Source organism: Rhizophagus irregularis, chromosome 6, assembly GCF_026210795.1.
Source record: "Rhizophagus irregularis chromosome 6, complete sequence".
NCBI classification, from domain to species: domain Eukaryota; kingdom Fungi; phylum Glomeromycota; class Glomeromycetes; order Glomerales; family Glomeraceae; genus Rhizophagus; species Rhizophagus irregularis.
In genome coordinates this window covers 5,075,949-5,089,382 of record NC_089434.1, presented here as the reverse complement: position 1 = coordinate 5,089,382, position 13,434 = coordinate 5,075,949, and positions in this window count along the sequence as shown.

Below are 13,434 nucleotides of genomic sequence, written 5' to 3'. Positions count from 1 at the left end.
ATTAAATATTATTTTTTATAAATAATATATTTATTAAAAAATTTATATTAGATACAGTTAAATTTTTATAAAATTAAAGTATTATTAATAAAATTATATATTTTTTTTAAAAAAAACTTTATAATTAAATATAAAAGCAAGTTGTCTAAATATCTATTTAAAATTATATGGTTTTTATTAAATAATAAGCAAACAAATCTATATATATAAACTAATAATTTAATAGATAGTTAGCAGATATTGTATATAGATTTCTTTTTTATTTTATATATATATATATTTATATATTTTTATTATACTCAAAGGAATCGTGATACATCAATACAAAGGGGAGACATGTCTCTAAAATACCCTAAATGATCGAAAAAATTGCTTACCCATCCAAGTGCATATATAGATTTTCTTTTTATTTTATATATATCTATTATATATCTATTATATATCTATTTATTATATACTAAATAATTTGTAAAAAAAATATAAATATTTAATTTTGCAAATCTAATGATTTAAATACTATTAAATTACTCTTTTATAATAATAATAAATTAGCTATAATCATTATTATTATAAATCTTATAATTTATATATTATTTTTATTAGTATAAATTATAAGAAATAATTTTGTAATTTTTAACTAGTATTAAATCTTTTTATTAAGAAAAATCCATAATTCTTATTATTATAATTATAGTTAAAATTTTATAATATTAATAATTTTAATTAAAATTTATTTTTATTTAAACTTTATATTTACCATCTACTACTCTATACAAATATCATATAATTACTGATTTTGAGATTTGTCTATATAAAATAAATTCTTTGACAAATATTTTTAATATAATAATTAATTTTTCAATTATTGGGTTTCTAATCCATTTTTTTTAGACTAAGTAATTATATTAACAATATTTTATTATTTATTTCATATTAAATATTAATTATTTAAATTCATTTGATTTTAAAATAAGATCAACATAACTAATTTCATTGTGTAATTTGTACGCATTTTGGCACGTGAAAAACATGCAATTAAGATTTATGTATCACGTGACAGAGATTTTTACAGTAAAGTCTTAAATATGTTGCATGTACGTGCATCTATTATTTATTCAGTGAAGCATTTGCCGCGTGTTACTAACAAAAAACAAAAAAGTGATTGATTTGTAAATTAAGATTTTTAGTGCCCCATATTGAGAAATAAAAAAAAAAAAATTCGATAAAATGGAATAAATATTTTTATCCAAGTATATACATACATACATAAATATGCAAAATATTTGTAAATTATATTTTATAGAAATAAAGAATTTTAGTTAAGCAAGCGATTCGTGTTCAATTTCATCAAGACAATTACGTAGAGATTATATGTTGAGATTTGTTTGCTGTCACGATTTAAGTAGAAAATTTTAAATTTATATTATTTTCTTTTTATAGATGTCAATGGAATATCATTCAAAAAAGTTTTTGAACATTTTTGAGAAAATTAAGCAACATTGTAAATATTTATGAAAAAAGAATCTCAGGAAAATATCCAAGAATTTTCACGTGAAATAACCCAATAAGTATAAATTTATTAAAAATAAAAGACTAATAAAATGAAGATAATAATAATGATGAAAATAAACAAAAACAAAACAAAAAGAAGCAGAAACAAGATAGAGAGAAAAAAAAATAACGTTCAAAATAGCTTTAAAAAAAATAACGTTCAAAAGATAAAAAAGAGAAATTTCAACGGCAATCGGGAATGTAAATACGATTTAGAATCTCCGAGATATAAAGAAAATAAAACGAAAACGAAAAGGAAGGTAAGGTGTAGTAGATATATAGAAAAAAAAAAACCATTAAGATTTTGTAACCCAGTAAAAATCTTAATCGTTTTACGAAATTCTATTTGTACAAAAAAAAAAAGATTAATATGTGATATTTTTTCACGAATTATAATTTAATTCATTCGTTTAACCTACCGAACTCTTCTTGTCATTTTTATTTTTATTTTTATTTTTATTTTTTTTTGTGTTTTTTGGTTTTTTGTTGGGGGGAAAAAAGCTTATGAATCATAATTTTATAATTTTATGTATATATTAATTATGAGGTTAATAACGGACTGGGGCATAATTTAATTTTTTCATTTCATGAAATTCTTATAAAGATTTTATTCGAGACTTAAATGGCTGCTTTTATATAATATCATGAAACTTTGCGCAGTAATAAAAAGTTGTATGAAACGTGAAACGAGTAAGGGGAAGGGATACACATAACAAAAGTCAAGGAATTGTTAATAGAAAGAAGAACAAACGCGTAACTTCGGCGTGCATAAATTAATGATGATGCATTTGAGTTTACGTATGAGTAATATCTTTTTCTTTTTTCAAAAAAAGTAACAAACACGAAAATAAATAAATGGTTTACTTTAAACAAATAGAGAAATAGCGCGTCAGTGGCGTAAAATCAAACATAATGAATTCTTTTTTGTTCAATAATTATACAGATTAAGTATATATTAAAAGAAGGCTTTTTGTTGAAAGAAAATTAACAAAGAGATAATTATTTAAAACATATGCATGAAACAAACATTAAAGTTCCGCGAAGAATGGCAAAAAAGTAAAACAAGTAGAAAAACTCGATATATAAGGGATAAAAAATAAGAAAGGGAAGTACCCATTTCAAATCAAAGAAATAAGGTTAAGAATATATATATATATATATTTTTATATAATTATATATTCACATATGTAAATATATGAATTTTTATATTAACAAATAATGTACCAATGATTGATAATTATTTTTTTCTTTTTACCAATTTACCAATCCATATCAAGATCCTCAGATCAATATTTAATTCATAATAAAATTTTCCGATTTAAGCTTCAAAGTTACAGGGGAACTTTTTCTCACCCTCTTATATTCTGATTCTGGTACCCTGTACAATGTCTATCAATAATAATAGGATCCTGTATCAATTAAGTATGTTTTGAAACATCACATGCATATGTTGAAAATTCAAAACCTTATCGAAAAAATTAGCCAACAACAGGGTAAGTATTAACAAATACATCATTTCTATTGAAGAACTGCAAATCAACTGTTTTATTTATTCTTTTTCTTTTTTTGTTATCATTCAGTCGACCATCGTATGATCTTTATTAAAGTAATTCCGTAACGGATCAAACCCTAATATAATTATCAGATCAACAATGGGCCATACGAATTTGATTCAAATCAACTAATTAATCTCCGTAATTTTTTTTCTGTCATCATCAAAAGGAATTGATCTACAAGTCAATCGTTATTATTGATTAATTATAGAGCGAACTTGTTTTGTTTAGTAAAGAAAAAAACAAAAATTATTAAATGCAGTATTATTATTTTCTTTTTTTTCTACAAAGAAATTAAAATAATCAAAAAAATATATGAAAAAATATAGTTTTATTATAAATATTATTTTTTATTAAATTTAAAAATAGGTTTAATAAAATAGAAATAGTTTTAATAAATTAGAAATAGATTTAATAAAATTAGAAATAGATTTTAATTAAAATTTAAAAAAAAAATAGTTATTTTTGTTTTTATTTTTTCTCTGATTGTTAAAAAAATTTATTTATTTATTTATTTATTTTTTTAGTACTTCGTTACAAAAAATACAAACAAATTTTTGTAATTTTAAAAAAAAATGGTAAAATACGGAAAACAATTATTTTTATTATATGTGAATATTTAAAGTTTAAGTTTTCCTTAATTATTATAGTTTCGGGTTATACGATACTCCGGCTAAATTACAGGTTTATTAAGTTGTAAATAAATTGTAAATAAATTTGTAAATCGGTGAAATAATTATAATAATTGATACTGTTGATTTGAATGATTGGTTATTCAATAACTCTTTTTTTGGTTTCAATGATTTCGTTGTCAACTTTATATTTGTGAAATTCAGGGGAACTGAATTTTTTCGTAAAAAAAAAAAAATAATTGCTTAAAAATCATTAAGTAAGATACAAATTAATTATCTTAATAGGTTTCTTTCATTTTTCGAAGCAAACAAATGGTATTGTACAACCTCTAAAATCTTCCCCCCGATTAATTACCACAATAACGTATTCAGTATACAAGCCTAGTTGTCGATCGATTTACAATTACGATTTGCTGTTTTTTTTGCGGCTTAACTGGCTTAACTCATTACTTTTCATTACTTGGATGATCAGTAGATTGATAATTACTGATTTTATCATTCAAACTAGATTAATAACTCGTCAATTATGATTAACAAAATTGTTATCAAAAATTACTAAATGTAGAAATATTAAAGGTTCCAGACACCAAATACGGATAAAAGCATAACTTCTTTACAGCCTGATACAGCCATATTCACGCTTAATAAATTTCTTTTAAATTACGCGACAAAAAATCTGACTACTACTTTTTTAATTATGACTATTTTTTCAAACATGACGGCTATTTTTTAATCATAGCTATTTTTCAAACATGCCTATTCTTCAAATTTTCTTATTATTCAAGCTTGCCTATTCTTCAAATATTCTCAAATAGGACTATTTCTTAAACCCGACTGCTTTTTTAAATATGACTACTTTTTAACTGTGATTCTCAAATTATTTTATGTCTGAGATCATTTTACACTAGATCATCGTTTTAAAACACAAAAGAAAAGTACTTTTAAAACGTTAATATTAATAAGTATCCCAAATTCTTTTTATTTGAAATTGAAAAAAATTATATATTTTATTTTAAAACTAAAAATGTCAAAATGATGGCACCGCCGAATTTACTATGGATCATCACAAATGGATAGGCAGCTTAATCTTATTCTTTCTACTACCAAGAAACTCTACCTAAGATAAATAACATAACAAGGGTAATAACATAACAAGGGTAACATAGATGTTTATAACATAAATGATAATGCGTCAGGTTGGCTGATTCGGTATTTACATAGCAACGGTTCGTTTACACTATGGCTAATTTATGGCTCAATAGTTCAAATTCTAAAATTGGATTAACTCGTGATTCTGTAAAACTCGTGACTTGAGCAACATTTATGATGAAAATCACAATCGCGAATCATTAGTGATGTCTACGATTCAGTAAAACTCGCGACTTGAGCAACATTTATATGAATCACAACGAGGATTATGAACACAACACAAGAATCTTACACATCTCAAGGCTTTGAACCCGAAGTTTACCTTAACCAAATTTGGGATTTTGTATGAATTCCGACGAATTCGATGGATTGCAAATTGTAAATATAGATTATCAAGAAAAAGAGATTAATTTTGATGAAAAAAGACACAAAATTCATGAATTCCGACGAATTCGACGGTTAAAAATTGTAAATATGAAATTATCAAGAAGAAAAGATTTAATGGAATTACAAATTTAATTCTAATAGATTATTATTTCATTATTTATATACATCATGAATTCTCTTGACTGTTAGAGTCGTCCACATGATGAAAATAGTTATAACATATAGGTATATATATATGGCCTATTTACATTATAGTGTCATATGAATCATCCATATAAATCATCCATTAGATGAGTTTATAAATCATCCATTAGATGAGTTTATAAATCATCCGTTAGATGAGTTTATAAATCATCCGTTAGATGAGTTTATAAATTCCGGGCTGATTGATAATTCAAATTGGGACTGGCCCGAAAGACGAAAAAAATGGATGAATTCATTAATATTTATCATGCCAGCTGATTGATAATTCATGTCCATTAGATGAGTTTATAAATTCCGGGCTGATTGATAATTCATGTCCATTAGATGAGTTTATAAATTCCGGGCTGATTGATAATTCAAATTGGACTGGCCCGGAAGACGAAAAAAATGGATGAATTCATTAATATTTGTCATGCCAGCTGATTGATAATTCGCCCGAAAGACGAAAAAAATGGATGAATTTATAAATGTATACCATGCCGGGCTCAAGTTGGACTGGCCCGGAAGACGAAAAAAATAGTTAATCTTTTTTATATAATTTTTTTTTGTTATCAAATATCCCTTTAAATTGTTTTTTATTTGATTTCTTAGTTTTACTTTTTTTTTATTTCTTTTATTTTTGATCTGTATTTTATATATTATTATTAATTCACATTATTTTTCATTTCATTTCGTGTATTCATTTATTTTATAGTGTATTCATTTATTTTATAATAAAAATTAATTACGCTGATGCTCGTTAACGAGTAACGAGTGAATTTTTTATTGGCACTTTTTTATGATTTATATCGAAATATCAAAATTGTACTCTTTATCTTTATTAGGATGTGCGGGATTTGGCAATTTCAACCAAATTTTACGTAATAATGCAAATGTTTTGTTTTACATACAGGTTTGAGTTCCAAGTTTCAAAATTCGTTATGTCTATTATTCCTATTAATTAAAAAAACAGGCATTATCTTGTAAAAAAAATTATGATCGTGATATTAAACATGAAAAAATCATGAATGAGCTTAATTAATGAGATTATTTTTTTTTTATGATAAAACGTAATTTTTTTTTTATAGGTGCGTCCTAAAAAATAAAAGAAAAAATGGTTAGTGATCTAGTATAATGATTATTTCTTAAAGAAAAATATATGTATATAAAATAGTTTCCGAGAGCATAGTTCCAATAATTATTTATTTTGAAAGCTCCACTTTACAATTTCTAAACTACTTACTGAATAAGAAATCAATTTATACGGAATGTTTATAAAAATGAAACCGAGTATATAGAATGTATAGAGAATGTAAAAAACTTGGTTTAAAAAAAAAACATTACAAAAGAAAATCTTGTCTTTTGGGAAATTATTTATTTAATCTGATCATCGAGGTACACAAAAAAATTCCGATATCGATCGGTTCAGCTTGACTTTTTACCGGTCCTTGACTTTGGCTTCAAGTCGGACCGTTAATATCACTAGTAAAATTACATGAATTGATTGGTGCTTTTCAGCCTTTCAAAAGTTAAAGTTATCCGTAAATATTATTGAATCCGTAAATATTATTATTTTATTATTGAAAAAGCCTTATTACTGTGCCTGCTTTTTTTTTTGCTTTTTTTGATTTTGATTTTTGATTTTTTAATTAAATAAATATTTATTACAATTATAATTAAATTAAAAAAAAAATATTCAGCCTAGATTCTTGAATTTTTGCCTCAAATTTTTGTTTTTTTTTTTGGTTATCGATTAAAGGCTTTTAATGTATTTTGGGCTTAACATACATCATTAATTGACCTTTTTCCTTTATTATATACTGTAAATCATTAATGTCATCTCGATTTAGATGATATTAATTGATTGGGCTGATAAAAAAAATAAACAATGCGCAAAAATTGTTTGTTTATTTTACTGATTTATTTGTTTGTTTGTTTACACTGCTGCGAAAAAAAGAAAAAAAAATCATTTTTTTTTTTTTTTTTGAAAGAAAACATAAAATTGGACAATTGAAGTGATAATTTTGGTTTAGTGTTACTATAACTGTCTGTACCTTAGTATTTATAAGTATTAAATTTTTTCCATCTTCATTTCTTCCTTAAATTCTTTCAAAACAAAATGGGATTTTCAGTCTTTATGACAAAACTTTACAAACTCACAACCTTCAAAAATTTTCACAATCATTAACAAAACTTACAAATATCAAATATCTCACAATCATAACAATCATAATAATTTTATATAACTCTAAAATCTCACAAACCTCTCAAAATCTTTCAAACTTTTCAACCTCTCAAATCTCAAACCTTATAACAAATTCATGAACCTCTCAAATAGCACAAACTTCATAACCTCTAATTTAACTACAGTTATCAACCATTTTAGCAATTTATTAGCCATTATTATTCCAACACTTAACAATACCATAGCTTGATTTAACTGGTTAAAGGCCATTTCCTAACAATTAGGTTAAAGGATATTTCCCAATAACTGGATCAAATAACTAGTATTATAAATTCAAAAAATTCTTGTACACATAAAGTACATTATATATACAACCTACTAATTTTAGATGCACTTTATATATTAGATATATTGGATTAAAAAAATAATAAACACTATTAGAAAAAATAACTGATAGACTTATCTATATGGTAAAGTAAACTCTTATGCAGATCAATCAAATAATACTAAATTTTTATAATATTTTCAACTATATATTTTATAGATTAAAATAATATATTACTAGATTAAAATAATGATAAGCATTATCAAGAAAAAAGCCATCATAGCAGACAGATTTATTTATATGAAAAGTAGATTTTATGCAAATTGGCAATGCACACTTTATATATAATTAGATTAAAATAATATGTTATATTAAAATAAGAATAGGCATTATTAAAAAAAAATGTCATTTAATAACTGATAGATTCATTTATATAATGATGATAGACATTATTAAGAAAAGAGCCACTACAGCAGACAGATTTGTTTATATTAAAAATGGAATCTTATGCAAATTGGCAAATATTTTCAACTGCATACTTTATATATATATTAAATTAAATAATATATTATTAAAATAATAATAGGTATTATTAAAAAAAAATGATATCTAATAACTGATGGATTCATTTATATAATAATGATAGGTACTATAAAGAAAAAAGCCACTACGGCGGATAGATTTATTTATTTAGAAAATAGAATCTTATGCAAATTGGCAATTATTTTCAATTGCATACTTTATATATATATATTAAATTAAAATAATATATTATATTAAAATAATAATAGACATTATTAAAAAAAAATGTCACTTAATAACTGATAGATTCATTTATATAAAAAAGTAGAATCTGATCAAATAATACTGAATTTTGAATAAAATATGTGGAAAATAATATATTAGATTAAAATAATAAAATAATAATAAACATATAGACACTACAATAATAGACATAAAGACACTACAATAATAGACATATAGACACTACTAAAAAAATATCATCTAATATTTTCAACAAAATACATGGAAAATGAAAATAATGTATACTGCAATTATTGCATGAATTCAATTATATGATAAAAATAATTTATATAGTCATTTTACCAGATACAGTATATATATTTATTAAAGAAGAATTTTATTTAAAAAACAGGCTCTTTTATAGTTTTTTTATGGCCATTATTTTTATTTATTAGAAAAATTTCAAAATACCAGTATTTAATATCATTCTGGTATTCTTAACATATATTAGGATTTATATGATATATTATTTTATTTCATACCTTTCTATTATTATAATATTATTATCTGAAATGGATTGAATAGTCAAATGAAGAAAAAACATAATAGGTGAAAAATGTGAAAAAGATGTCCTTTTTAAAACTGGAAATTCTTTATTATAAAATGAATTATTTTATTTATATTTATATTTTTTATTTTAAGTCAAGAATAACATTAAAGAGAAAGTAGATGAGAAATGTAAAAAGAATTGTATAAGCAGATGAAGATACTTAATTATCAGCTAATTACACTTAAATAGATAGAATATTATGATTTTCAATATAATTCAAGATCTTTATTCTTTCTAATGTTAAATCAAGAGTAACTTTTATGACTCTAAAATTTAAAAGAATATTATCATACAAGTAATTCACATATCTTTATTAAAATATAATGATATAAATGAAATTTAGCAATTAGCATTTTTTTAAAAAAGATATAATGGATATTACATAAGTAATATTTGTTTTATTATTATTAAAAATAGATTTTATATATTTATTCTTATATTATCTATTAGTTGAATAGTCAAATGAAAGGAAAAATATAATAGGTGAAAAATATAAAAAAGATGACCTTTTTAAACTGAAAATTCTTTATTATGAAATAAGTTAAATTAATTGTATTTTATTTATATTTATATTTTTTATTTTAAGTCAAGAATAACATTGGAGAGAAAGTAGGTGAGTAGATAAAAAATGTGAAAAAAAAATGATTTTTTTAAAACTGGATATTCTTTATTATGAAATAAGTTAAATTAATTGTATTTTATTTATATTTATATTTTTTATTTTAAGTCAAGAATAACATTGGAGAGAAAGTAGGTGAGTAGATAAAAAATGTGAAAAAAAAATGATTTTTTTAAAACTGGATATTCTTTATTATGAAATGAGTTAAATTAATTGTATTTTATTTATATTTATATTTTTTATTTAAGTCAAGAATAATATTGAAGAGAAAATAGGTGAGTAGGTAAAAAATGTGAAAAAAAATGATCTTTTTAAAATTGGATATTCTTTATTATGAAATGAATTAAATTAATTGTATTTTATTCATATTTATATTTTTTATTTTAAGTCAAGAATAACATTGGAGAGAAAGTAGGCAAGAAATGTGAAAAGAATTGTACAGGCAGATGAAGATGCTTAATTATCAACTTAAATAGATAGAATATTATAATATAATTTTCAATATAATTCAAGTTCTTTATTCTTTTTAATGTTAAATCAAGAGTAACTCTCATGGCTTTAAAACTCATAAATTTATAAAAGTCAAATTTATTTAGAGAGAATACCCACCATATAAGCAATTCATACATCTTTATTAAAATATTATATTTTATATAAACCAATTATTTTAAAGAATATTCATCATATACACATATATATATGGATCATATAGATCTCTGGCAATCTTTATTAATTATTATATTTTACATTAACAAATATTTTAGAAAAAACACTTACTATATCCCCCTTTTCTTTTTTATTAAACTATTGGTGAAGTGTAATTCATATATGGATTTGCCAACTTATTCAATTCTTAAATTCTTTTTTATGTAATTTTTTTATTATATTATACTTAATTGTATTGTAATTCTTCAATAATTTACTTTTAATATTTCTTTTAATTTTTAATAATAGTTATTCTCATCTACATTTTAAATTATAATTGATTAAACTTTGATAATTTACATTTAATAGAAATGTATTTTTTATTTATATTTTATAAATACTTTTTTTTATTTGTTTTTTGATTAAAATTATTTTGGGCAAATGAGAAATACAAAGAGTATATTTAATACTTTACAAATACACATCATATTATAAGAACACCTTTTGCTATCTGATTTATTAATTGGTATAAAAATCAAAACACTTTATGAATACAGATCAAATTTTCCTTAAATATCAGAACATTTTTCTAAAAATAAAATTTCTTATACTGATCGGGAAGTACTCCGGTATACACCCTTCCTGGAGGAAGGACAGTATGCAAATCGTGGAAATATTATTAATTTTCCACAAGATGTGCAAGAGTTCGCGGCACGACTTCTACATGATCCATGATCGTTGGATTTACTTATTGTTCGGCGTCATTCGGCCAGTCAATTCTCTCATGATCATGTTGCGCTCAATTGAGAATTTCATTAATTACCCTGTCTTCATTAAGTCTGGTGGGTAATGTTTGTGAGTTGAAAAAGTTTTCATCATTTTCGTTCTCATCTTCATCGTCCGGTTCTTCTTCGTGAATTGTGGAAGTTTTTCCGCAATCGAACCACTTTCAGGTAAAGTTTGTAATATTTCATCATCAATATCGATATCACGATAGAATTTTATTGTTTGCCTTCAGCCAATGAAGAGTTCGCATTACTTTTCCTGACGAATAAGAAAATCCAAAAATTTGGATCCATCTTCAGAAGCATAACAAAGTTTCTCCGGTTGATGAGTTTCATACCCCTAGATATATAGCAAGAGCATCTCCTACATTTTATCCTTGGAGGGTCGTGGACCTTAATGAACCCGGATAAAGAAATAAAACCGTCGGAATACTTTAAACATCTTTTAGTCTATAAAGATGGCCGATTTGCTCGACATCGACGGTGGCGTTACTTTGCCCTAAATTCATTAATGAGACGCAGAGCATCATCAGAAGGTAAGGTCGCGTATTTGTTCGACAAAATTTAGAGGAAGGGCAACTCACAGTAGACGATACTAGATTTAATGCAAAACGATACTCACATAGCAAAGTATTACGGTATGATGAAAGATTGCGTAGTACTATTCAATATTGGATGCGTCGTAGAGCCGTAGAGCTGAATTAGATAAGGTCTCAGAGAATGATTTCTTTACATTTAGCGCAGATATGCATGGGCAAGACCGCCGACGTAAAGATCTCATAAATAATAATCCCTTGAGAAAGTGTTAATTCCTAAATGGGGATTAGTTGACTGGTGGTATGGTATTGATTTGAGTGGCAACATCATGGTAGTGTTCATGTTCATGGCATTGCCAAGCGAAAAGAAGCGCCAGAAATCGATTGGGAAAACATGAAAAATAATGATAAAATAAGATTCTTTAGTTACAACAATCAATCCCGACCTGAATGCACCTCCATGCCAAAAGCACTCTGAAGACTTTAATGATAATAATGGTTACCTTAATTACCTAGAACTAACAACTGCCAGAAATGATCCACTTATAAATACAGGAATGGAGGGCAAATGTTGATTTGATACCCATCTTTACCAAGCAGTATGTTTCGAAGTATGCTAGTGAAGCGGAACCACGGTTCTTAGGGTCCTTAACCTTCTCAGAAAGCTCTTCGTAATGATAACCCAATGATCCAGCTGTTAAAGCATTCCAAAAGTTGCTCATTCACACAGTACAGTCGGAGAACGTGATTTTCGGCGCAAGAAACTTGTCATCATCTTCAATTACCGCTCTATCATAGTAGCCGAAATTTTGTTAGTCTAAAACTTAACAAAGAGGTGAATCAACAGCTTCGTGATAGTAATGAAAATAATCCAAATAATGAGAACAATGGAATTATATAACAGATGCCTCACCTCTACAAAGATATTGTAATAGACTCTCCCACTTCGAAATGGTTCGTTATAGAGACCTTCTTAGCCTCACAGAGAATCACACCCTTTCATGGATTGATTTATACAACCAACATCTTGTAGAAATCAATGATGACCCTGATGACTTAATTGGACCTGCTGTGGATGATATTCAAGAAGTTGATGGTAACGATTCTGATGAAGAAGACGACGACACACCACAGGAAGCGTATGAACTTCGAACTGACTGGATGTTACTGACTGAAATGATGCCAAATAGACAGACGCGTAGCCTAGATGACTTTAGTGCCAGCGATATTGATAGAATCACGACTGGGTTAACGAAAGTTTGCTACGATATCATGAAATTGAAGAGGCAGAAAGCTTTATCCAGCAGGCAATTGGTAACAACTAAGTAACTCAAGTTGGAAATAATTCAGCTAGTATCGACCTTAGAACTCTAAGTGGGAAACAAAGGTTAATACGTGAAAGAGTAGAATCCATGGCACCTTTAAGAATTATTATCATGGGTACTGCTGGAACCGGCAAATCTTACCTTATTAATGCTATCCGGAGCACTATTCATTCGTCACTTTCTGTTCCAATATGCGGGGTAAACA